Source organism: Chelonia mydas, chromosome 3 (genome assembly GCF_015237465.2).
Source record: "Chelonia mydas isolate rCheMyd1 chromosome 3, rCheMyd1.pri.v2, whole genome shotgun sequence".
NCBI classification, from domain to species: domain Eukaryota; kingdom Metazoa; phylum Chordata; order Testudines; family Cheloniidae; genus Chelonia; species Chelonia mydas.
In genome coordinates, this window is record NC_057851.1 from 135885705 (window position 1) to 135908424 (window position 22720).

General features: G+C 42.2%; 1 protein-coding gene across 14 annotated transcripts in view; it reads right to left on the reverse strand.

Annotated features, from left to right (window-relative positions):
- The window catches only part of AKT3 (AKT serine/threonine kinase 3), a 261533-nt gene that overhangs the window by 200619 nt on the left and 38194 nt on the right, over positions 1-22720 (reverse strand). For 4 of the 14 annotated variants that reach the window (XM_043543367.1, XM_043543361.1, XM_043543365.1 and 1 more), the window contains exon 3: positions 7968-8038. The exons of the other annotated variants lie outside the window; for them this stretch is intronic. The gene's annotated coding sequence lies outside the window, so the exon portion shown is untranslated. The remainder of the gene's footprint in view (positions 1-7967; positions 8039-22720) is intronic. 14 annotated transcript variants of the gene reach the window in all.

Genomic DNA, 22720 nt, shown 5'->3' on the forward strand with positions numbered 1-22720 from the left:
CACAGGAGTGAGGGGCGGGGGGAAGGGGAGAAACAGGGACATCTCCTGCTTGGGGGCTGAACACTGTCTGGGCTATAGAGATAGGATCAAGCTCATCGTTCCCCTCCTGCATGCTCTGGGGGGTTCCCCTGAAAGGGGTTTCAGGTGTCAGCGAAGGATGTTTTTTAAAGCGAAGGATGTTGTACTGTGCATTCAGCATGTTCCTCCCCAGCACAGGGAGTGGGAGGGAATTCATCACCTCAGCAGCAGCTGTAGGAGCAGGAGTAGAGGAGAAAGAAGGGCTGCTGCCTGTTTCAGGAGAAGAGCAGAGGCAATGGTGGCAAACAGGCCCTGAAAGTGTTCTGCCACCAGCTGTACCAGTGACTGCATGAATGCATGGTACTTGTTCCCTCTGAGCATACTTCCACTCTGTGACCCGGCTCATAATTTCCTCCTCCTTCCCAGGACCCTGATTATCCCTTGCCCTAAAGGAACTAGAACTATTCCTGATTCTTTTGGTCAATGCCAACTGAACTCCACCCCAAACTGGTCTTTTGATGCATTGTAAATAGTGCAACATTTTAATAACAGTACTGCAGGTATCTTAACATTTTTTACTCTTAGCTCCTTCCGGTTAAGTCTTAAGTTTTCTGAAGGAAGGGGGCTGTAACAGTAGCATTCCTGAGATGGTTAAAAGTGAAAGCTCTCCAGGGCCCTTCTCTGTCTGTCTCTGCTTTGTCTGCAGTGCCACTCCTGCCCTACCAGCAGAATGGTTTCCCTGTGAGCATTGGAATGTCCTGGCAAGTCAAAGACAAGACTAGCATTATATTTCACTTCTCCTTTGAAGGAGCCTACAAAGTCCCCCCACATAACAACTGTGCTGCTGAAGGCCACAATATTGAAACTTTTTAACCATCTCAGGAATGCTACTGTTACAGCCCCCTTCCTTCAGAAAACTTAAGACTTACCAGGAAGGAGCTAAGAGTAAAAATTGTTAAGATACCTGCAGTACTGTTATTAAAATGTTGCACTATTTACAATGCATAAAAGGACCAGTTTGGGATGGAATTCACTTCCTTTCAGGGATGACGTAGGTTAGTAGTTACATATTTCTTCTTTAACAGCAGGCCATCATTTGGATAACACAGCTATGTTCAAGGTACTGGAATGAAAATGAAGAGAGGCTTTTCTGGTCCTCTGGAGGACACCCAGCCACCTATGCCAGAGAGATGTTTGTACTAATGGCCATCCCTCCACATATTGCTGAGTGGAAGGGTTTAGTGAGCTACGCAGCTGGACCAAACACATTTGCCCTGCCATTAAACCTGAAGAACAAGCTTGAATTTCTGCTAGACCAAAAATGTGCTGAATTTTGTGTACAAGCTTGGGAGGCAATTCAAGAGGAATCTGACTGTATTCTTAGCTAGCAGATGGAGTTCCCATGGAAGAATCACAGAAAACTTCCACTCACCCCTAAATTCCACTGCATCACCAAAAAGTCCAGCCCCTATATTCAGCAAACTGCACTGAAAGGGACAGGGAAACAGTCACACCACAAGTGTATTTTCTTCCCTGAACTTTTGGATGAACACCACAAGCCAGTCACCTCTCCACTGCTATGGAACATGGCAATGTACCTGTGCAACTGCTGTAGCAGATGCTTCACCCACACACACTTTTCTGAAGTGGCTCAGCACAGGGAGAAGACAAACATCGGGAACTGGGAACAGTAATAAACACTGGAAATGGTCACATTCCTCGGATAACCGAATGAGTCACTTTCCTGGACCCAGGCAGGCCTGCACACAAGAAACCAACCACCCCGCCCCACTTCCATGTGGCTCTCATTCATATAGGGAAGGAAAAGCAGAGGAGATAAGGGGGGAGACTGTTGGATCTTTGCATAACCGTAAGTGTCAAAAATTCTTTCCCCAACCAGGCCCTTTCAGAACCAATCCCACCCTCCCCCCATCTACACATCCCAGGACTATCACTGCCAGAGTGCTGGCCAAGAAATGCCCAGACACAAGGGTGTACTAACAGGTCATTTGCAAAGAGTTATAGCTTCCTCTAAATGCCTTACAGCGTTCATGGGATTTCAGTAAAATCACTGGTTTACAGTAATGTCCTGCTTGGAGACCATATCAGGATAGAGTGGGGGAGTGGGAGGCACAGAGGTGAACCAACTTCAGGCATGTATTACTGGAGCAAGAGAGGACATTAATGTGCGAGGAAGCTATTATGATTTACCAGCCTCAGGTTCTAGTTCCTGCAGCAGCTTGGAGTCCTCCTCAGGCTCTTCGGGGGGTGGGGGGAGCTTCCTCAACTTGGTCTGTTCACTAGAGATGTAGAATCACATACGCCTCTTCCTCTGCTTCTCCTGGGGCTTCCTTTGAGGTCCATGTAGCCTCCTCGCCCTGCCCCTGATTGGCATCTGGTCATACAATGAGGCCGGCAGGGTTGAGGAGGGGATCGAGAGGCTTTTCGGGCTCCATACTCACAGCCCTCGGGAGCACTCAGTCCACCTCCTCATAGCATGGGCATGTGCTAGGTACCCTCCCATAGAGATTATTGACATCCTTCACCCTCTAGTACAGAAGCCTGAGATACTTCATATGCTCCCGGCTCTGGGACCTAGTCCAGTGAATGCCCACCTCCTCCAACTTCCATGAAACTTCCTGGTACTGGTGTATATTCTTGCTGCTGCGGACGAAGTCATGGAGGACAGTGTACTTTGAATCGCAGATTGATCAGCACCCAAGTGTGCTCCAGAGACTAGGCAGTAGCTCTTGTAACATGATCGCTGTGCAGATCCATAGCATTTACAGAAGAACTGATCTGAAGTGCTCAGCACAGGTCGTTACTACCACTGGCAACAGGGCGGCCAGGGCCCTTTATACCTTTGGATAAAGATCAGGCAGCAAAGGGATCAATGCATTGTGGAAATAACCTTGGAGGACTATAGATACCTATGACCTGGTACAGACCCTTTACCCTATCCAAGCTGCACTACAGAAGAGTTATGGGACCATGAAATAGAGGAGCCATGTACTTACCCACACCCCTTCCGAGTGTTAGCTTTCATGCTGTACACTCTCCTTTATGAATTTGCTTCAGGGCTTCAGATGTGGACAACAGGGGGTTCTGGCACAACAATGCACATGTAACCATGTACAGTCACAAGTGCAGACACAGTTTAAGAGTACGAAGACAAGTGACATGAAGAATGAGGTTTATGGACACAATCACATATGTACAGTGTGTACACATATATACAACTGCAAATTTTTCTGATAATTATAAATATATTAAGTGCCACCTATTTCTACCTGCCCCTCATGTAAATTATTAATAATCTGATTTCTGTAGGAGGACCTGGAGGGAAGATTTACAGGAAAACTGGACAGTTGGTTTAGATATTTATAATGTTTTTCCATGGGAGTTCTAACTGCATGTAAAAATCATTTCAAGTCCCCTTCTGTGATTCAGATGGTCATCAAAAATAAAAACCAAGACCACAACCTAGTTTCCATTTCTGCAATCAATAAGGCTTCAGACAGGTAAAAAGGTCTACTGCCCGGATCAACTGCCACATCAGGTAACTAAAGAATATGGTCTTTGTGATCCACACTTTTATTGCCACCTCTTCAACTATACGCTTAAGTACATAATACTTCCTGGTAATTTTAATGTTTTCAACAATTCATTTTAAAAATATATTCATTTCTTAGATCATGTTTCTTATTATACAGTTGATCACATAAAATGCCAATTACTGGAAAATGTGAAGCAATCACTTCATAATGTTTTGTATTATATTCTTATTCCCAAATGTAAAGGAACAAAGTATATCTAATAAATGTTCATTTTGAAAAACCAAATACAAAAAAGATTTCAAACATAACAAGAAACACAATCCATGAGGGAAAATATGGTCATAATTCAGATATGAAAAAAACCTCACCATGAGAAAAATTTAGAAAATATTGAGCATCAAATCAAGCCCTCTAATGCCAGTACGCCATATTTATAGTCCACACATAATCCATATAATAGTTGTTCATAAATATATATATATAAAGAACTCCATATGGCTGCTCTACATATCACCAGTATGGTAACTAATTTAATGCTGTCTACAACTGCTGATGCACCTCTGACTGAAAGAGATTTAACAAGACCTTTCACCCTCCTGATATTTGTTAACCTTCTAGTTCAATAAGTTTTCTTCATAATGTATACATGTTCCAATAGTATGGTGCTGTATTTCAACAGATCATCTTTCACTCGAACTATCTGTTCTCTGCTATTTGACTTTAACACACTAAAAAAGTGTTATCTCAAATTAGTTCACTTTAAAATTAAATTAAAACCAAACTCAGGGTCTTTGGTTCATCACCCAGGTTACAGAAACAGATTGCTTCATTATTAACTAAAAACAGTAGTTCATAATATCATGGATATTACCATGGTAATACCAGGGTGACAAGTAAAAATCTCTGTTTTTGGTAAAAACTGCTTACTTTCCGCAAACATATAGATTACATTCTCTTTAGAGTGGGCCAACTAGGGTTGGCCAAAAAAATTCCAATTTGTTCAGTGAACACTGAGCATTGTATCTGCTTGTGCATGGGCCGCCATCCTTCACAGGCAAACAAGGAGTCTCATCGTTCTCAAGCTTCATCAGATATACTGCTGTTACTGTTGGATCTGGGCTGTCAGGTGCATTCGATGAGCATTAACATGTAGCATTTGTGATCTACAACATTATGCCCCTAGGGAACATAAATAAACTGTCCAGAAGTGGTATTATTCTCTTTGAAGACAAGACAGATAGTGATGTTTCCACAAACATCTAGAGGAAAGTTTTGCTAGAGTCATCCTTGTGTTCTCCTAAATAGTGGAGCAATATGAAACACTTTACTAAAAGTTCCCAAACTGCCCCAGTTAAATTATCCAGATGTAATTTCTTTTGTAGCAATCAGACTTCACTTGTTATTTCATATCCTAATCAAAAGGGAAAACACACAAAATAATTTGCTTACTGAAGACACTATCAGCTTTTTTCTTTAAAAAACTGTCTTTTTAGTCCTCTTCCTCTCCCACTTTCTATTCTATTTAAATAGCTAATTACATCAAAAAGCAGCTGTACTGCATTCAAGCAGAGACAGAAAAACAACTGTATTAGAACTTGCCAGAGTTAATATAAAAAGTTTATACTTAATTAAAATTCTTAGGATAGTGTTATGAATATTTTAAATGATAGCTCATTTTGGGGTGTAGTATTTATCATCAAAGTAATGGATACCTTTCTTTTTCATAATTTTAATCTAAAAATATTCTGGTGCTTTATACAAAGTGAAGAAAACAGCCAAAAAGATTTGCACCCGCACTCTTCCATTCCAAAAATGTTATTCATATTAACAATTTTACCAACATCTCTTGAGAGCAGAGGTAAATAATTTTCAGAGACTAGATCTCTAACATCGTTTAAGAGTCTCTGGTGGCTGATTTTTCTCTCTCTTTCTTTCTTTAAAATACATGACGTGATAAAAAAGCACGTGCCATGAATAAAACTTAGAGGAGATGACATGACTGATGCCCTTGACTCTCTGAAATTATACATTTCTGTCCTCTCTGCCAAAAGGGTGAGAAGGGAAACACTTTCTAAATGCTTTAGTACAGGAGGTATATTTCTAAACCACCTGTTTGAAGTGGTAACAGCCAAGAAGAAAAGAGGATAAAACAGACATTCACTCGTTTTATGAAATTCTGGACCAGCAGATTCACCATGTGTGTTTGAGATGTTAAAGGAGGATATGAATTGATCCATTTCTTGCCATAGTTCCATGGTTCCAGATAAACTAAGCAGCTAAAACAAATGCTGGATAGAACTACCCTGAAAAAACAAAGAACTATCTACCTCCTATACCTCTTGCAGTATTTCATCCCAGAAGGAAGAAAAAGAAAGTTGAACTCATCCCTTAGAACCTTCTTCAAGGGATTTCACCCAAGAACTTAAATCTCCCTGGAAAAAAGGCAGCTTCTTGTTGATCTTATATTTTTAAAAAAGGAAAACACAGAATATTTAAAAAATCAAATGTTTAATATTAATATTTTTCAGGGACCTAGACAAAGAAAATTAGGAATATCTGCACCAGTACTAGAATTAATACCTTTAAAGGCTAATGTAAGTCCTTCTTCATAGGTCTTCCTCTGAAAGGTAACATCAGGTATAAAGCAGAGACCAGTCCAGACAGCAAGAAAAACACGGATTGCTTTTTCATTGTTCTTAAGATCCAAGGGTTTGAGTCTGTGTTCACCTATACAAATTGGTGAGGATTTTTATCAAGCCTTCCCCAGGAAAGGGGGTGTAGGGCTTGGGGGGATATTTTGGGGGGAAAGAAGTTCCCAAGTGGGCTCTTTCCCTGTTCTTTGTTTAACACGCTTGGTGGCAGCATAGGGTTCAAGGACAAGGCAAAGTTTGTACCTTGAGGAAGTTTTTAACCTAAGCTGGTAAGAATAAGCTTAGGGGGTCTTTCATGCAGGTCCCCACATCTGTACCCTAGAGTTCAGAGTGGGGAAGGAACCTTGACAGTATGTCATCCAGGATATCAAAATACATCAAATGAAGAGATGGACAACTGACTATCAAAGCAATTCACAATTAGTGCAACTGCTTCCACACTTCTATGTTCTGTCTCAATGTTTTGGAAAGTCATCCAAGGCTGAGCTTAAGTGGTAAATGCAATATTTGTTTGTGCTAACACTGGACAAGCCATTAAAGGAGAGTACAAAGAAGATTGTCTGGTTGGACCTTGAATTCCAAATGATTATTCCATATGATAGATGGCAATAGTTCCAGGGAGAATACAGGCAGTAGTTCCAGGGAAAAACTGAGTAATATGCTCAAGTGGAAGAGCTAAACAGAATTGATTATTTTAACACTGCCAATTCTCAATCCCTACCTCATACTAGGTCAGGGGCGGGCAAAAGTTTTGACCTGAGGGCCGCATCGGGTTTCAGAAACTGTATGGAGGGCCGGTTAGGGGAGGCTGTGCCTCCCAGACAGCCAGGCATGGCCTAGCCCCCACCCCTTATCCACCCCTCCCGCTTCTCGCCCCCGATGCCCCCCCCCAGGATTCCTGCCCAATCCAACCCCCTCTGTTCCCTGACGGCCCCCCCGGGGCTCCTGCCCCATCCACCACCCCCTCCTCCCTATCCCCTGACCGCTCCCGGAACCCCCACCCCTGACTGCCCCCTCCGCCCCATCCAACCCCCTTCTCCTTCCTAACTGCCCCCCCGGAACCCTGCCCCCAATCAACCCCCCCAATTCCTCACCCTCTGACCGCCCCAACCCCTGTCCACCCCCCCGAACTCCCCTGCCCTCTATCCAACCCCTCCACTCCCTGCCCCCTTACTGCGCTGCCTGGAGCATCGGTGGCTGGCGGCGCTACAGCCACGCCACCGCGCAGCACAGAGCACTGGGTCAGGCTGGGCTCTGTAGCTGCGCTGCCCCAGGAGCTTTCAACCCCGCTGGCAGCACAGTGAGCCGAGGCTGTGGGGGAGGGGGAACAGCAGGGGAGGGGCCGGGGGCTAGCCTCCTGGGCCAGGAGCTCAAGAGCCGGGCAGGAGGGGCCCGCAGGCCATAGTTTGCCCCCCTCTGTACTAGGTAAAAAGGAGGAAAATCAGGTCAAGGGCAAGGACCAACCAGAATGGACAAAGAACAGTATTGCAGGACAGAAAAGTGAAGCTAGCAGCATTTTAGTGCAGGAATTAATTCAGTTAAAGATCTGGCAAAAACTCAACATAACTGCAGTATGTTGACCCACACAACCTGGTTCATGGGAGCTGGACATCTATAACCAACAAATCAAGGATTCTGGTTGACTCCACTCTCTTTGGTCAACCCATTAAGCCTAATTTACTGGGAACATTAGTTCAACTGTGTAATAATCTTCAGTCAATGTTTGGTAAAATGAACCCACCTGGGGGCGGTCAGCACTTTTAGGTAGGAGACTGACTAGTGAGAGTCTTCTGTGGGCTTTTAGTCAAAATACTGAAAGACACAAAGAGGAAGCATACCAAATATAAAATTAATTTAAAGCACAATCACCAACTTTATGATCAGAATCAAGTATTTTTCAGATGAAGCTCTGTACATTAAGTTTTTCTTACATTCAAATTTTCTCTAAAACAAACAATCAAGCTGAGCTCTTAAAATCCTGCTTCTTTAAAGTGTGCTTTTATTTTTCCACCCATTTAAAATAAGCCAATATTTTTAATTATCATCCTATCATTGTTCTCTTTGAGCACATTGTAACAATACATGACTACTCCTTCCAAGTTGCTCGGTGCAACTCAGAGCATGTGATAATTCTATATTTTTAGCATTTAACCAGTGCACATCAAAAACAAAAAGCATTTATTCAGAAAAAAATATCTAGCAGTGAATGTGAGACCATAGTTTACTAAAAATAAAAAACTACTAGTTAATATCTAACCTGAAAAAGAAGTGTACCATAAAAATGGGTTTCCACTTCACTTACTTGAATTTACGCAATTTGTCATTTCTGTGCTTGATTTCAAGGGAGACTTTTTTACATATTTCAAACACATGCTTTATTTCCAGTCCCAAAAGTAAATCTATTCCACACTGCACTAAATCCAGAGGAATGATAATTACTCATAGCATAAAAGAACTGAACAGGAAAGAAAAGTGAAGATCATCCAGTTTTTACCAAAAGAAAAAGGTTTCTTACCAGTACAGTAACTGTTATTCTTTAGGGTACACCTTGCATACATACAATTCCTCTGTAGGTGTATGTGCAGCCAATGCACTTGAGTCAGAAACTTTTGCCAGCCATACTAGCAAGCAGTGCATGCACCACCATTCATCCGCGCGCACAGAGCCAAAGGTATAAAGGGGGCATGGTTGCTCCCTCCCTCTTTGGCCCGTTGCACCATCAGTTAGCGAATCCCAAAGTAGTAGCGTGGAAGAGTCATGGAATGTATATGTGCACAATACATATCAAAGAACAGGTAAGCAACAATTTCTCTCTGCTTGGAGTGATTGCACATACAAATTCTTCTGTAGGTGACTCACGAACAGTTTCCTTTTTCAGGTGGTGGGACTTGAAAATTAAAGTGAGACTACAGCAATGACTTGCCGAAGATAGCGGTGTCTCAGGAAGCTTGAGTAATAGCATCATGTCTGGACCATGTCACTGCTTTAACAAATGACTAAATGGATGTTAAATGGACTCTCACTGAACTGACAGTATTTCAGATGCAATAGGTAGTCCAGCATATGGCTAATGTCTGTGCTTTCTGGTGATTACTGATGTGATTCTATCCAGATTGAAAACCTTTTTCATTTTGCTTTGTACATGGCTTTAGCGGATCCTTTCAGCTGTTCACCAAACTGGTCTGTATAACTCAGGAGCAGACTCCTCATTGCTCAGCCAGAAATCACCCATGCCATGAGGTGAAGAGATTGTAGGATGGGGTTCCTCCTGGGGGAATTCTGCACCACTGCAAAAATGCAGAATTTGCACAGAATTAATGTTCTGTACAGAATTTTCTTTCCCCCTCTCCTCTGTCACAGAAATGAACTGCAGAGCTGCTGGCCACTACTAGAAGCTACTGAACCCAGCAGCTCCCCAGCTCGCAAATAGAAGACACTACCAGGAGAAGGAGGAGGAAGAGGAGGAGCTGGAGGGTTCCCAGCAGCTGCAGTTCCCCACATGCCCTGAAGGAAGGAGGCGGCGTGCAGGAAATTCCATATAAGCCCAGGACCCAACATCAGGCTGTTCCTCCCTCTGGATCCCTGGGCTCTGGAGGACAAGGGGTGCAGATGTTTGGACCAGGGGATGCCAGTGGCTGGTATCGGGGGGGAAGGTGTGGGTGTCTGGGCCACCCTGTGGCTGGGCTCTTGGGAGTGGGGGGAGGGGATATGGGTGTCTGGCCCCCCAGCTGGGCTCTTGGGGGTGGGGGGGGAAGGGTGCAGAGAAACAGGAACTAGGTTGTTGTAGGGGTTTCTTTAACTCTCTGCTCCTGGGGGGATTTTGTTGTTGTCTGTATAGCCAAAATAATTGAAACTGGCGTGATTATGTAGTGCTATTTTGACAAATAAAATATGTAGAATTTTAAAATACTGTGCACAGAATTTAATTTTTTGGCACAGAATTCCCCCAGGAATAATAGGGTGCAATGATTTGCCTTGGTTTTGAGACAAGAGATCCTCATCCACAGATAGAGTAATGGGTGGTCAAATTGAGAGGTGATGTAGATCCATGTACCAGCACTGCATCGGCCAGGCAGCTACAATGGAGTGTTCAGGCTGCCTTATCTTTTTGTATCTTCCTGATCATCCTTGGAATCAGAAGGACTAGAGGGAATCATTCAGCCAAGGAAGAAGAAAGGCATCTGTCAGGGAACCCTGACTGTGACCTTCCCGGAAAGAATCTCCTGCATTTGTTGCTCAGGTTGGTTATTTATCACCAAGTAGATCACCACTGATGAAAGATCTGCTGCAGAATGTCCCTCTATTGACCACTTGTGATGATCGATGAAGTTCCTGCTGATGGCATCTACATTATTGTTCCTCACTCATGGAAGTTGAAAAGCATTTGGCAAGACACTGTTCTTTATACAAAAATTCCACAAGTAGATCACTTCTTGACATGGCTGAGATGACCTTGCCAACACCTGCTTGCTCAGATAAAACACAGCAGTGTTGTTGTCGATGAGAACTTGAACTACCTGCCCCTGATAGTGGCAACCAACGTCTCACTTGCCTGGCAAACAGCTCAAAGTTCCAGCACATTTATATGACTCATAACTTCATGAGGCATCCACAGTCCTTGAGTGTGAAGTTGACCCAGACAGGCCTGCCAATCTTTGGTGGACACATTTGTTACCAGAGCTGTAGTTGGTTCTGGTGGTAAGGAACCCCTCTGCATACATTCTAAGGGTCTAATCACCAATTCAGGGACCGAAGCAATTGTGCAGGCATACAAAAATCAGCATGTCTAGCAATACCTACTTGGGCAATATATCAAGTGAAGCCAGGCCTGCAGACCTCAGAGGTAAAATCCAGAAGGCTGAGTCACATACATGTACAAGGCCATGTGCCCCAACTGCTATACACATGAACATACTGTTTTCCTTGGGTTGGACTTGAGGCTCTCAGACAGAGACTATGGACTGGAACATGTCGGTCAGGGAAGGTGTATAGGAGAGGCATGTCCCATTTCAGGATAAAAGCATTACCCAGGAAGCAAGGACCCAATCCTGCTCTGGATCAGAACTGAGAACAGTTGCCATTCTGTGTCGTTGCAAAGAAGTCTATAGTTGGGAACCCCCAGTGTTTGAATATGTTTTGTAATACTCGTGGGTCTAATTCCCACTCTTGATCCTAGGAATATTTTCTGCTCAGTGCATCTGCAGTGGTGTTTTGGCATCCTGGCAGGTAGGAGGCTGAGATGTCGATATTGTGACTGATGCTCCAATTCCAGAGTAGCATGGCTTCTGTCCATAGGCACTGTGAACATGCCCCCCCACCAGCTGATATAGAACATGCATGTGATATTTTCTATCAGTATCTTTATGGTCTTGTTCTTGATTGTAGGCAGGACATGGGAGCATGCACTGTGAACGGCGCATAGTTCCAGTAGGTTCATATGTAGGAGGGATTCTGATGGGGACCAATGGCCCTGGATAGCAGGAGAGTTCAGATGTGCTCCTCAACCTAGTAGTGAAGTGTCCATCATGATTATCACTGTTGAACCCAGAGAGATGTAGCCAGGATGCATACCTCATAACTACTGCTGTGGCTATACACCACCCTGCAGTGTCTGCGGAGTCCAGTGCAGCCTGCAATGCTGTTCTGGAGAGAAGAGGACCTTCAGAGATGATGGCCCTAAACTGTTCTCTTCTGTTCCGGTGTGAGTTCAATAAAATTTGACAATTTTGAATAGTTTGTACAGTTGTATGTGACAAATAATACCTCATAGTCGGCGATCCTGCGGTGTAACGTCACGGAGGAGTAGGTCTTATGACCTAAGAGATTTAGTCTCTTCCAGTCTCTATTGTATGGTGTGGTTTTGGGATGTTGCCGCCTACCTGTTCATTTTCTGCATCCACGACCAAAGACACTGGTGCGGGGTGTGAGAAAAGGAACTCCGTTCCCTTCGCAGACACGTAGTATTTTTTGGTCAGACCTTTTGCACATAGGTGGAATTGTTCCCAGGGTCTGCCAAATCGATTTTTCCAGTACCATGATTGCATCATTCATTGGTAGAGCAATTCTGGAGGCGGCTGAGGTCTGTAAGATATCAAATAGATTATGCTGTGATTCTGGTACTTCCTCCAGTAAAATGTCCAACGAGTCCTCCACCCTCTTAAAAAGGTCCTGAAATTAATTCAAGTCATCCCCCGTGCTGGGAGGTGAGGGCAAGATGGTTTCATCAGGGGAAGAGGACAAGAAATTGGCTGCCGGTGCCATATCCTGGTCCGAAATCACCTCCTCCTCCTCTTTGACCGCCTCTTCTGGGGACTTAGAGGGTCCAGTCTGACCTCTTGTATAACACTGGCCACAGAACTCCTCCAAAATAATTCCTAGAGCATATCTTTCAGCAAAACATCCAATCTTGATTTAAAAATGGTCAGTGATAGAGAATTCACCATGATTCTTGGTAAACTATTCCAATGGTTAATTACTCTCACTGCTAAAAATGTTTGCCTTTTTTCCAGTCTGAATTTGTTCAGCTTTAACTTCCATGCATTAGATCACATTATACCTTCCTCTTCTAAACTGAAGAACCCATCATCAAATTCTTGATCCCCACGTAGGTACTTATAGACTGTAATCAAGTCATCCCTTAACATTCTCTTCTTTAAGCTAGATGGACTCCAGGAGTTCAATATATCACTATAAGGCAATTACACCTGTATTGAGCTCAATAACTTGTGTTTGGCTATAGCATAACTTCTAGAGAGACATCCAGTTTTGATATGAAGACATCAAGAGATGAAAAATTCACCCCTTCTCTTGGTAGGGGTTAAATCATCCACACTTAAAATTTTGTGCCTTATTTCCAATTTGTATTGTCTAGCTTCAAGCTCTTGGTTTTGGGTTATGCCTTTCTCCACTAGATTAAAGACCCCTTTATATAACTCAGTATTTTCTCCCAGAAACTGTAACCAAGTCACCTTTCAATCTTGTTTTTTAAAAACTAAACAGATTTAGTTTTTTAGAACTCTCACTTTAAGTCATTTCCTCTAGACCTCAAAACATTTTTGTGGCTCTTTTCTGTACTCCCTCCAACTTTTCAACTTCCTTTTTAAAAGGTGCACACCAGAACCATACACAATATTCCAGTATCAGTTCCACCAATATTATATATAGAGGCAAAATCATCTCCCTAATCCTTTGCACTACTCCTTTGTTTATACATGTAAGAATCACATTAGCATCACATTGAAAATTCACATTGTTTGTCTTCTATGTCCCCTTATTTCCAGGATACAGTCCCCCATTCTGTAAGCATGGCCTGTTTCTAGACATATAACTTTGCATTTGGCTGTGTTAAAATCTGTTTTGTTTCCAGGCGCTCAGCTCACCAAGCAATCCAAATTGCTCTGTATGACTTCCTGATCCTCAGTTATTTACTATTCTATCAATCTTTGTGTGCACAAATTTTATAAGCAGTAATTTTATATATACTTCCAGATCACTGATGAAAAAGTAGTAGATTGTCATCTCCTACCCGGACCAGCCACTAGAGGGAGACAAGATACACATTCTGCATATACACACTTGCTGACAGCAGAGGAATGATGAGACTCAAAAAATCCCTGGTTCTATTCAAGTTTCTGAGAGACGTGTACTCTCTACTGGTGTGGTGTCATGGCATGAATCCTTAGTGGATGTCTGTCTCATTGTGAATGAAGTGCACTCATTTCCATGGTGAGGAAAACACCACATTCTTGTAGCTGTGCTAAAACACGAGATAAGGGGAATGGCAGTACCAGTCCAGAAGCATGTGGCTACTACCCTTTAGAGGATGGCTATCTCCCAAGCATTACAAATCTGTGAGCAACCAGTCTGCGGTTGGCAGGTCCACTGTGGCTGCTGTGATGATGGATGTTGGTCAGGCAATAAATACACTGCTGCACCCACATGAGGTTTAAATAGCCAATGACCCTGTTACTGCAAGCTCTGAGCAGCTGGGGACCAAAACTGTGATAGAGCCAGAGATGGGGAACATTTGTGCCTATAATCTGAATCACAACCACTGATGCTTTCTGAATCAACACAGAAGTATATTACTCACTCCACTGGGGTGCAGGACTTGATAAATCCATCCGGGCTGATGAATAAAAATAAGTTATTGGGCATGTGTATACTGCACACTACTTGGGTAGCTACTTCAAGTTCTGCTACAAGCAAACAAACATATAAGGGACTTTTGTGTTTGAACTGAAGGTGAGCTAGAGGGAACAATCAATTTCCAACTAAAGATACATCCAGTGATGAGCTGCCAAAATCTTAACAACCGGTTCCCTCCTCATCCCATGAGGGGGTCGTGGCCCAACCCCGCCACCCCAGGACCCCTGCCCCACCCACCCCCCTCCCCTATCCCCTGACTGCCCCCGGAACTGGGCAGGAGGGTCTCGTGAGCCACCATAGTGGGTGCCCACCCTGCCCCCAAGAGGGTGGGGAGCGGTTCCCCTGAGCACCCCTGCCCCCCCCCAGGTTATCTGCTGTGGCGCGGGCGGCACTCCTCGCGGCCCCCTGCCCCAGCTCACCTCCTTTCCGCATCCCTGGGCCTGAGCGCAAAGCCACCGCTTGCTTCTCAGCTCTCCCAAGCTTCCCACGCAAACAGCTGATTCGCAGGAAGCCGGGGGGGGGGGGGGGGGGCGGAGAAGCAGAGTGGGGGGAAGGCGAGCTGGGGACGGGGACGGGAGCTGCCGGTGGGTGCACTGCACCCACCATATTTTCCTCATGGGTGCTCCAGCCCCAGAGCATCCACAGAGTCGGCACCTAAGGCGCCACTTTTGGCTGGTTGTTAAATTTAGAAGCCTTTTTAGAACCAGTTATCCCTCACGGGACAACCGGTTCTAAAAGGGCTTCTAAATTTAACAACCAGTTCCAGCGAACCGGCTCCAGCGAACCAGCTCCAGCTCACCACTGGATACATCTCTACTAGAGACAAACAGGTACCATGCAGCACACCATACACCTCTGGAAGCCCCTTATAATTCTGGAGGCAACTATTCCAAGGCTCAGACCCCTCCACTTCCAACCCCTCCACCTTCAAAATAGCTATAGGAACACCTCTGTTGTGCATATTCTCACAAACACTTATTCATGGAATTAGTTATAATGGTTTTACCTTCCACAAACACTTTTGCAAGAAAACCATTGCTTACCTGAATATTCATAAACACATAAAAAGAAGTGCAAATTCCAGCAAAGCAAAGAGGTGGGTTTTATCCAGAATAGTAGTTTGTGCAGTGTTTCTGCAGTATTCATCAAGCGTTGATGGTGGGACTATGCTAGAGAGGGAAGAGGTCCTGGACTGGGACTCAAGAGACCTGGGTGCTATTCCAGGCTCTGCCTTTGACTTGTTTTATGACGTTTGTCAAGTCACTTCCCCCCACCCCATGCCTCCATTTCCTCCTCTGTAAATTGGGGATGATACCTCCATTGTAAAGCACTTTGAGATTTAGAGATGAAAAACACTAAGAGTTAGGCATTGCTGTTGTTAATATCTTACTGTATTTCTGTCTTCTCTGGTCATTTACATATGGCAACCCTACCACTACTTAATAATTTTTGCTATTAAATACAGATTAGAATAAAAAATTTGTTTGTTTTGTTTCAACTTGTTTATCAGGAGACACTCAGAATTAAGTACTATTAGCTGAGACAATTAGAAAGAAGAATTTTGTTCCTACTTTGTGTAACAGATGTTCAAGATAGTCTATTTAAATTTCTCTTTGTTAGAGGTGTGTTAATCTACTCAAATAATTCAGACAGACAATCTGCAAACAAGATATCTGACAGGTTGTGAACAACAGTCAATTAGTAGCATAACTTCTGAAACTATTTTTTTCAAAGACACTCACCCACACCCAACCAAACTAGGTCTTTAACGTACATTTCCAAAATTAACATCTCTTTGGCCTTTGCATAATTTCAAAGCCTTGCATAACAAATTGCTCAATACTTTTTCATGTTTCATAGTGAAAGTACAGAACACTGAGAAGGCAGTAAACAAGTTGTATTTGAGCTAACAAATTCAATTAATATTTTGAATCAATGGGTTTATTCCAATAATTTGTCTTTGACAGTAGATACTACAACAGGAAGTTTTTCCACAGAGCTATAAACTTAAAATCTTACGACATATAAACTGCTAGTTTAAATTTTAAAAACTGCACAGCGTTAGTATTAATCTCAGAATTAGTGGCCTTTGCAATAGTGAATCGATCACTGGATAAATTAACAATTATTCTATATTAATTTTTATCCCATAAGCTCTCATTGTTAGAAATACTAAACACTCTGTGTTCCAGAAGACCATTATTTAAGAATATCTAGCATTGTAGTGCTATGGCATTGTGACAGACTCTCTTTTTTAATGTAAAGGAAGAAAAAGAAAAAAACCCAGTATCCTTACAATACACATCTTACAAAACAACTCTCTCATTATAAGAAAACTTCTCCAGGCTCCAAGTATGAAAGAGTATCCATCATTCATCGCATGTTGGTTTTGTTAAATTATAAGCATGGTTATATCTTGAAATCCTGCCTTCAGAAAAAAAAATCAAAAATGCATGCAAACAATCAAGGTAAATCCTCACTCCTATTGAGTGAAAATCTTGAGGATTTCTCAAGTGATAAGAATATACAAAAGAATGAATTCTGCTAACCAAAACACAAAGGCATTGTTGCCCTCAAGATCGCACACACTTCAAGGAAAGACACTATTATTAGGGCTGTCGATTAATTGCAGTTAACTCACGTAATTAATCATGATTAATTTTTTTTTTAGATAATATAACAATTTTAATCACACTGTTAAACAGAATACCAATTGAAATTTATTAAATATTTTGCATGTTTTTCTACATTTTCATATATATTTTATTCTGTGTTGTAATTGAAGTCAAAGTGTATATTACTTTTATTACAAATATTTGCACTGTAAAAATTATAAAGAGAAACAGTATTTTTCAATTCACCTCATCCAAGTACTGTAGTGCAATCTCTTTTTTGTGAAAGTGTAACTTTCAAATGTAGTTGGTTTTTTTGTTACATCACTGCACTCAAAAACAAAACAATGCAAAACTTCAGAGCCTGCAAGTCCACTCAGTCCTACTTCTTGTTCAGCCAATCACTAAGACAAACAAGTTTGTTTACATTTACAGGAGATAATGCTGCCCTTTTCTTATTTACAATGTCACCAGAAAATGAGAACACGCATTTGCATGGCAGTTTTGTAGTCGGCATTACAAGGTATTTATGTGCCAGAGATGCTAAACGTTCGTATGCCCCTTCATGCTTCAGCCACCATTCCAAAGGTCATGCTTCCATGCTGATAATGCTTGTTAAAAAGTAATGAATTAATTACATTTGTGACTCAACTCCTTGGGGGAGAACTGTATGTCTCCTGCTCTGTTTTATCCACATTCTGCCATATATTTTAAGTTATAGCAGTTTCGGATGATGACCCAGCACATGTTGTTCATTTTAAGAACACTTTCACTTCAGATTTGACCAAACGCAAAGAAGGTACCAATGTGAGATTTCTAAAGATAGCTACGGCACTCAACCCAAGGTTTAAAAATCTGAAGTGCCTTCCAAAATCTGAGAGGGACGAGGTGGGGGGCATGCTTTCAGAAGTCTTAAAAGAGCAACACTCCGATGTGGAAACTACAGAACTCGAACTACCAAAAAAGAAAATCAACCTTCTACTCGTGACATCTGACTCAGATAATGAAAATGAACATGTGTTGGACCACACTGCTTTGGACTGTTATTAAGCAGAACCTGTCATCAGCAAGGACGCATGTCCTCTGGAATGGTGGTTGAAGCATGAAGGGACGTATGAATCTTTAACGCATCTGGAACATAAATATCTTGTACCAGCTACAACAGTGCCATACAAACACCTGTTCTTACTTTCGGGTGACGTTGTAAACAAGATGCAGGCATCATTATCTCCTGCAAATGTAAACAAACTTGTTTGTCTGAGCAATTGGCTGAACAAGAAGTAGGAGTGAGTGGACTTGCAGGCTCTAAAATTTTACATTGTTTTATTTTTGAATGCAGGTTTTTTTGTACATAATTCTATATTTGTAAGTTCAACTTTCATGATCAAGAGATTGCACTACTGTACTTGTATTAGGTGAAATTAAAAATATTTCTTTTGTTTTTTACCGTGCAAATACCTGTAATCAAAAATAAATTAAGTGAGCACTGTACACTTAGTATTCTGTGTTGTAATTTAAATCAATATATTTGAAAAATGTAGAAAACATCCAAAATATTTAAATAAATGGTATTCTATTATTAACAATGAGATTACTCATGCGATTAATCACGATTAATTTTTTTAATCGTGCGATTAATCGCAATTAACAGACCTAATTATTATATTCAAAAAATTGTAAGTGAAAAATTAGGTACCCTCCAATAATGAAACCACAAACATATAATCAAGATAAAGTAAGAAGTGCAAAGGACTGGGCCACTTAACTCAAAAGAGTAAGCACAACTTTGATTCAAAAAGAAGAAACTAAGTACACGAAGGATGATCCTGTTATTAGGGCACTAACCGAAAACCTAGATTCAACCCCCACCACAGACGGCCTGTGACTTCCTGGGTAAATCACAGTAGACTGAGGCACAGGGAGACTATCTACAAAATGGGCATAACAGTACTTTCCTACCTCAAAAGGGTGTTGTGTGGATAAATACACTGAATATCAATAGGTGCTCAGATACTATGGTAAAATATGACCCATACAAACAGAGAAGTAGTAAAAAACGCATAGTAAAAATATGGAGAGAATGCCATATCAAAAATACAGATCTGCCTGGCATATCACTTTGAATGGAAAAAAGTCAGCTTGGCTCTTATAGCCAACATGCCTCTTGAAAGGTTAACACTAAGGCTCAAAGTCAAAGAAATTCTGACTTTACACTCTTGAGAAACAGGATGACCTAATATCACAATTTCAAACTAAATACATACATATGTACACTTTCAAATCTAGTTTGTGAGGAGTCTCATTGGGATGGATAGAATTTTTTTAAAAATTAATGAAATTTATTTTAAAGTTTGAATTTTATTGATAATATCAGGTGAAGTTACTGATTTTAGAAATTTAAAATAAAAAACCTTTTCTATTTAAGAAAAAATTCAGCACACTGGAATCTAGTGGCACTAATGAAGTTTATTGATTGATTAAAGACTACATTGACACTTCATAGCTATGTTCTATTTTGCATTTAAAGCATGAATTCACCCTCCTTGTTATGTATGAAAAATTCATTGCATCCTCCTCAAACTCGACACTTACTCCTTGGCGATAGAATGAATTTTCTGAGAACTTAAACTAGCTAACAGATTTCCTTTATGGGTTAAAATTAATTTAAAAACAGATTCTAAAAAAAATGGAAATTTAGCATCTGTGATAGGGTTTGTTGTTTTGTTTTTGTCCCAAATATCTTTTAATAATGGGTCCTATCCAGATAAAAGGCCAATGCCGGTCGTATATCTAACATATGAAGGGAAGTCTTCCAATGAGATTTACGTGGTTTAGGAAAAAATACCCATAGATGAATAGGTTGGTTAAGATGGAAAACTGACAGCACCTGGTCGTAGGGAGACCACATTCTTGAAAATATTGTAAATGCAGGCAGGGGGTGTCTGCCATCAAGTCTCCAACTTCTCCAACCCTGCGGGCGGACATGATAGCTACTAGAAAGGCTGTCTTCATAGAAGAGTGAAGCTAGGAGCAGGTAGCAACAAGTTCAAATGCAGTCCCATAAGGTATCTAAGTACCAAGCTGAGATTTCCAAGGCAGAATAGGATCCTTAACCTGGGGTAGAGAGTCCCCAGACCCTTAATAAATCTCAAGGGCACAGGATGTGCAAAAACAGAAGAGGAATGAAAAGCTGATATCATAGCAAGATGAACCTTAATCAAGCTAATTGATCAACCCAATTTTTTTTAAATCCAGCAGATAATCCAAGATAGTTGAGAGCAGAAAAGATTCATGCACAAGGCGGCGATGGCGACATCAGTGGTTGAATCTCTTCCGTCTCTAAGACAAGTAATTTGAGTCAACTCCCTTTTACTGATTAGTAATACTTGTTGTACTCCTGCTGAGCAGGTGGATTCTAATCCCATGAACCATATAGGAACCAGGCTTGGAGATGGAGAATCCCATGTCATGGTGAAGAACATGATCCACATCCTTGGAGAGAAGATGAGTGACTGTCGAAAGCTTGAGCACCAATTGGACAAATAAGTAAAGCAGGTAAGGATACTAGGCTTGCCTTGGCCAGGTCAGTACTATGGGGATAATCCTGATCCTGTCCTGCCTGATCTTGTTCATCACTCTTAGAATTAGAGGTGTTGGAGGGCATGTGTAGAACAGGTCCCTTGTGCAAGGAAGGGGAAAGGTGTCTCAAAGAGAGATGACCTACTCATCCTCTTAGGCAGAGTAAGGAGCATTTTCTGTTGCTAGAAGTGACAAACAGGTCCACCTTTGGAAGTCCTCACCTCTGGCATATCCCGTGAAGGATTTGAGAGTCCAACACCCATTCAGAGTCCTGGGAGAAGTACCTGCTGAGCCTATCAGCTGTGACATTCTGGACTCCAGTATGGTAAACAGCTAAGGTCTGAATCTGATGCTCTGTACACCAGTTCCATAAATTTATATCTTCAGTGCACACAAAAGGGAATCTTGCTCTGCCATGTTCGTTGATCTAGAACATGCAAGCCATATTGTCAGTAATGATTCTGGCTGATTTGCCCTTGAAAAGGAGCAGGAACTGAAGGCAAGCATTTTTAACTACACTGAGTTCCAGCAAGTTGATATGAAAACTACTTTCCTGAGGTGATCATCTACCCTGAGTTGTGTGTACAGGTGTGCTTCCCACCCTAACAGTGATGCATCCATTGTCCCAGTTATTTTTTGAGCTGGGCAGATGAAAGGGACACCTAGGCAGACATTGTGTTGATCTTTCCACCAACCCAGGGACTTCTTCACATAGAGGAGAACTGTAACCTGTTTGTCCAAGCCATCTCCAGGTTAAGAAACAGGTCCTCCTGAACCAGCCCTGAAAAGTGGCGGAGGTCTAATCTTGCATGCTCAGTCACAAAGGTGCAAGCTCCCATATAATCCAGGAGCTGCAAACAGTTCCTTACTGTAGTACAGGGGCTTCCTTGAATTGTCTTGACCAGATTCAACAAAGTTATGAATCTGTCTGTAGGAAGGAAGGCCCAGGCTGCCAAAAAATCCACATACCCCCCCTATAAATTGTATTCTCTAGACAGGGGCTAACTTGGACTTTTTTATGTTCAGCTGTAGACCCAACTCTGGGAAGAGGGAGAGAACTGTCTGGATGGAAGTTAGTACTTCTTTGTAGGATTGGCCCTTGAGTCATTGAGATATGGAAGACTAAGACTGCTTCTGCAGAAAGTAAGCAGTTACTACCACTAAAACCTTAGACTATACCAACGGGGCCAAAGAGAGGCCAAAGGGAAATACTCGGCATTGAAAATGATCCTGGCCAATGGTGAAGTGCAGATATCTCCTGCGTGCAGGATGTATCACTACATGGAAACAGGCACCCTGTAGGTCAAGAGCCAAAAACCAATTTCCTATCGCTAGAGAAGGCATTACCGCTGCCAGAGTCACCATCCAGAACTTCTGTGCATTTACAAATTTGCTGTCTTAGATCTAAGATCAGCCTCCACTCTTTGTTCTTCTTTGGCATGAGAAAATATTTTGAGTAAAACTTTCCTCCCGTGAGGAAATGGGACTGGTTCTACTCCTACTAAACAAAGGAGGGCTCACACTTCTTCACTCAGTATAGTCTTGTGAGAGGGGTCCCTGAAAAGGGATGAGGGGCATAAAGTGCATGATGTAGCCCTATGTTATAAACCTCCATTACCCACTTGTCTGTTGTTATACACTGCCAGACCTATTGGAAATGGGAAAGGCAGTCTCTAAAAGCGGGGAGGTGGGCAAAGGGTTGCAATTTGCAAACTAGAGGTGAGGGAGTCATCAAGCCCTCGACCAACATGTCAAAATTGCTGTTTTGATTATGACTGGGTACTGGCTGAAGGAGGATGGGAACCTCTTTTCCTCTGGGATCTTTTTTTCTAGCAGATTCAGTGGTTCTGTCACAAGCTGTCATAAATATAAAGGGAAGGGTAAGCACCTTTAAAATCCCTCCTGGCCAGAGGAAAAATCCTCTCACCTGTAAAGGGTTAAGAAGCTAAAGGTAACCTCGCTGGCACCTGACCAAAATGACCAATGAGGAGACAAGATACTTTCAAACGCTGGGAGGAGGGAGAAGAAACAAAGGGTCTGTGTCTGTCTGTGTGATGCTTTTGCCAGGGACAGAACAGGAATGGAGTCTTAGAACTTAGTAAGTAATCTAGCTAGGTATGTATTAGATTATGATTTCTTTAAATGGCTGAGAAAA